This window comes from Papio anubis, chromosome 2, assembly GCF_008728515.1.
Source record: "Papio anubis isolate 15944 chromosome 2, Panubis1.0, whole genome shotgun sequence".
In the NCBI taxonomy this organism is placed as follows: domain Eukaryota; kingdom Metazoa; phylum Chordata; class Mammalia; order Primates; family Cercopithecidae; genus Papio; species Papio anubis.
In genome coordinates this window covers 81,779,648-81,784,549 of record NC_044977.1, presented here as the reverse complement: position 1 = coordinate 81,784,549, position 4,902 = coordinate 81,779,648, and the positions used below count along the sequence as shown (strand labels likewise).

General features: G+C 45.9%; 1 long non-coding RNA gene across 1 annotated transcript; it reads right to left on the bottom strand.

Annotated features, from left to right (window-relative positions):
* Nucleotides 1-1,981: 1,981 nt before the first annotated feature.
* On the bottom strand, nt 1,982-4,109 carry LOC103882027. Its single transcript, XR_643698.3, has 2 exons — nt 3,615-4,109; nt 1,982-2,257 (listed from the first exon to the last, which is right to left on the bottom strand). It is a non-coding gene; the product is annotated as an uncharacterized LOC103882027 (long non-coding RNA).
* Between the last annotated feature and the right edge of the window lie 793 nt (nt 4,110-4,902).

Below are 4,902 nucleotides of genomic sequence, written 5' to 3'. Positions count from 1 at the left end.
ACATTTAGAAAAAATCATCAAACTATATTTACAATGAATATATTGTATGGCTTGCAAATTATATCTCAAAGAGGAAGAAGGAGGAAGAGGAGAAAAGAAAAAAAAATAAAGAAAGTAAAGGAAAGATTAGCCAAGAAGGGATATGAGGGGGCTCCTGGAGTACTGGTGCTGTTCTTTGTCTTTATCTGCATGTTGGTTACCAGGGTATGTTTACTTTGTGAAAATTCATTGAGTTGTTTTTGCTCTGTGTATATTTCTGTATGGATGTTATACCCCAGTTGCAAAATTATACTTAAAAAGAAATTCAGTCAAAATGGGGATGCTGTTTCTTCCTCGTTATTACCTAGGTATTTAATGATATTTAAGTTATTGCTTTCCTGTTTATTACTGTGTATAATTACATCACTCTGCCAACTTAGTTTTACAATGTTAGGAATTTAGGTTTTGTGCGTCTTAATTCAGAAAGGATTATAAAAAGATATATTTAATTAATCACACAAGTGCTATAAGAACGTCAGTGGAAGTCATTGTTCCTTAATTATTCACAGCAATTATCAAGGTGGACAATATCTCAACTTGCCACCAAAATAAATGGATGTTTTAAGAGATCTTGTTGGAACAATCAAATCATCAGTCTCAAAAAGTCCCCTCTCTCTTAGCCCAGTTCTCCTGCTGCCTGCCAGGGTTTCACTTCTATATTTATCTCTTCAAATCAGCAGGGCAGCAATTAGTTATTATAATAAGAGCTACCAATTTATTGTGTGCCAACTTCATGCCAGGCACTGCATTGTCAGAATTTTTCATACTTTAATTGTTTCATTTTAGTGTCATAACAGCCCTGCCAAGAAGTTGTTTATTCCATTTTACAGTTGAGGAAACTGAGGCTGAGAGGCTTTTGAGTGGGTCCGAGCCCTGGTTGCTGGTAAGTGACACAGCCAGAGAGCAAACTGGGGTCCCACCCAGTCATCTTGGGACCTGACATCAGTAACAGGAGATAAGTGACATGTGTAAGGCAATTCTGAATCCCAAAACATGGCTCTTCATGCAGTTGCTATAGTTACTGCTCGACATGATGCTGTGTCTCTCTCTCTCTCTCTCTTTTTTTTTTCTGAGATGACAATGGATCCACTGTTAACTATTGAGGTGTTGAGCCCTCCAACCCCTGTATTGCCCCAAAACCCTAGGGACATTTTAATAGGGTTAAAATAGCGTTCTTGCCTTGTAATCACACTTTACATTTCAGAAGCTCCTAGAACATTCACAGATCCAGTATTATGGCAACTTTACAAATATTACTAATTGCAGGTTGTATAAAACATAGGAGTTCTATAAAGGTAATTATATGGAGGAAAAAATACCTTTTTCCTTCTGTAGCAAAAGACAGATTAACAAGATAAAAACTTACACATTTATGTAATACAAGTTTTGTGTGTGGAGGACTTCATAAGGAACTAAATAAGGGCTTATGACTTTCAGGGGAAGGTCAAAGAGTCCTTCCTGCATCTGCTCTTTCTCAAATTCTTTCAACTTAAAAATATCCAGTATACCAAGTTGCCATATTTTGGGGGAGCATATCCTGATCCCTGTCGTAACCATATTTCAGACAGTCATGCAGAACTCCTTGACAAGGCAACGTATTTGAGATGGGGCAGGGGCAGTGGGTTGGTGCCCCCTTATTGGGTTGAGATTGAGAGTAGGCATCCAGGTAGGAAAAAGTGTGGAAAGAGAGCCCCGAGGACCCAGAGAGCTCCAGCCTGGGAGGGACTGGACAGAAAAGGCAGAAGCGAGGCTTTGCAAGTGATTACGCCCTTGCTAAACAACTAAACACATGCAGAGGAAATGGCTTGGATTAGAAACAGGGCAAGAGGACAAACCAAGGCCTGAAATGTGTTACAGACAAGTGTTTGGGGGCACGGAGTTGTAAGGGTGAGACTTCAGAATCTGGAGTTGTTTTATGAGCTCTTTTCACACCAGCCGGTGATGCTATGGCTAGGCAGCTTTATTCCCATTTGACATAAAAGGGGTCTCAAAGCCAGTAAACTTTTCAGAGGTGCCACGCTGAGACACTCCTGGGGCTGAAGACAGGAGCCAGAGCTTCTGATTCCTGGGCTAATTTAAGATCCGTTGTCTATAATTACGAGTCATAATGGTGAAGAGGATGGTGACATCCAAGGACAACCGCAGGGCCTCTCTCCTGACACTGGTGAGAACCAGATTCCTTTCCCTGGTTCTGTAGCTCCCAGCAGAGTTTTGGAAGCTGATGAAAGAGAAGGTTGGAAATAACAGGCAATTAGAAACCTTATTAAAAAAAGGAAAAACACTCTCATCAAACTTGCCAAAGCGTCTTAATGGCTGGATGTGGAGGAGGCATTGGAAACTGCTGGCTGCAAGGGTCACTTGTGCCAGAGGGTGGCCTGGAAGCTGAGGCAAGTGTGGAGAGGGGCTGGGGCCAGTTCCCAGGGACAGAGAGTGCAAGGGGGCTGTTTAGGAATTTGTTTCTGAGTTGATGCACCCAGTGAGTAAAAAGCTAAAGAAGGCCATTTACAAGTCCTAAGAAAATCACAGTTGGTGAAACTGGTGGCACAAGGACCAAAGTAAAAGAAAGGGACACACACACACACACACACACACACACACACCCTACACTGAAGAGACAGAGCCCACCACCAAGAGAGGCAGAGTAGACTCCATTTCCCCACTGGCCAGTTCCTGGACTCCTCAGAATATGCCACAATGGGTAGTTGGAAGGAGATCAGCGGAGATGAGGGTTCAGATAATCGATGCAACTCACTGCTTTAGGGTTCCTCACCTCTTGCAGTCCCTAGGGACCACCCCCAGCATGGCAGGGCTTGTGGGAGGTAATTGGAATGGCCATGTGTGAGCTGAGTGCAGGTTTGGCCCTCAGATGACCTGCTTGGACTCTGATAGCAGTTGAGCTGCCCCCCGCTTTGGGGGTGCCTCCTTGCCCACTGCACCCTCACAGCTCTCCTCCATCCGGGGCTGAAGCATGAACTCCTACCTTGCTCCCTCACAGGGCTTCCCATTTTATTTTAATTAATGAATTGATTAATTAATTATTTTTTGAGTTGGGGTCTTACTCTGTTTCCCAGGCTGGAATGCACTGATGCAATCGCAGCTCACTGCAGCATCAACTACCTCAAGCAATCCTCCTACCTCGTCCTCCTAAGTAGCTGCGACTATAGGTGCACATCGCCATGGCCTGCTAATTTTTGTATTTTTTTTGTAGGGATGGGGGGATCTCACTATGTTTCTCAGGCTGGTCTCGCACTCATGGGCTCAAGTGATCCATCCTCCTGCTTTGGCCTCCCAAAGTACTGGGATTACAGGTGTGAGCTACTGTGCCTGCCTAGGGCCTTCCATTCTGAAGCTAAAGAGGTTGTTTTGTAAAACCTTTTAAAGGGACCCAGGCTGGTTTATTTTTGCATTCCTGCCCCAGAATAATCCGAAAGCTCCCTGAGACTGGAGCTGGGGGGAAGAGGGGCTCTAACTGACAGAGGCAAGGCAAGGCATGGAGGGAGGTGGGAAGGGGAACCCCACATTGCACGCAATCAGTCAAGAGCTTCAGCCTGCTCTTGCTCCTTGGGCTGTGTTACCTTTTGTAGTTCCTTTTCCCATCTTGTTTACTTTTTGTCTTCATTGCTCTTTCATTTCTCTTCTCTGTAAACCCAACTGACCCTCTCCTGAGGGCCAAGATTGTCCCAGGTGAAGAGAGATTCTGAATGGAGTCTGAGACACAGTTCTCTGTGTCAGGAGATCACAGTCCAGTTGGTACAGACTGTTTCAAAACAGAGGGAGTGTTTACGTGCTCAGCAGGAGCCAGCAGGGGGCTGGTTTGGGACCCCTGGCTTAAGGGGCGAGCAGACCTAAAGTAGAGGTGGAGGCCAGGGAGACCTCTCAAAGGAGAGGGGAGTGGTGCTGGTTCCTGATAGGGTGGCCAGGTAAAATACTGGATACTTGTATCTAATGCAATATTTGGGACATACTTATATGAAAAAATTATTCATTGTTTATCTGAAATTCAAATTTAACAGAGCATCCTGTATTTTCATTTGCTAAATCTGGCAAACCAAGTTGCTGATGAATAAACTGGAGTTAGCTGAGTGAATTGGGGGAAAAAAGGGAAGGGCATGCCTTGAGAGGGAACAGCATGAGTGAACATCTGGAGGTCAGAGCTCCCGTAATTCATCTAAGGAAATGAACATTGTCCACGTGCTGGAGTGTGGAGTGCAAGTGGGAGACAGTGCAGAGAATGCACCAAACTGTAACATAGCTGTTGAGAACGTGCTAAGTGGCGGGTACCAGGTGAAGTACTAGGGTGCAGTTATGAGCTAAGGGGACACAGCCTCTGTCCTCAGGAGGCTCACAGTCCAGCTGAGAAGCAGGGAGGTGGAGAGAGGGAAGGATAGGCACTGTGGAAGTTATAGCTGGGGGAACTCAGCCTCGCTGGGAGGTCAGGGAAGCCCTCCCTGAGGAGGTGACAATATGCTAAAGGATGAGGAGACAGGCATGCTAAGGGGTGGGGAAAGAGAGATCTAGGTCAGGGGAACAGCATAATGGAAGGCCCTGAAGTGAGAAAATTAGCAGTGGGTCCCAGGACCTAAAATGTGGCCAGAGAGGCTGGGCCCAGAGAGAGAGGAGAGGGGAGAAGGAAGGACCAGTGGTCAGGGACCAGACCACACTGTGGGGAGTTTGAACTGGACCCTGAAGGCAATGGGTGCCACTGAGGGAGTATAAAGCAGGCAGGGTGACACGCAGCTTCGTGCTGACTTTGAGCTGACTTATGACTTTAGAGCTGACTTATGCTGGAGAGAGGAGGACGGATGGGCAACATAGGGGTCTGAGGGAATAGGGGACACCAGGAGGGGGCTACTGCAGAGGTCC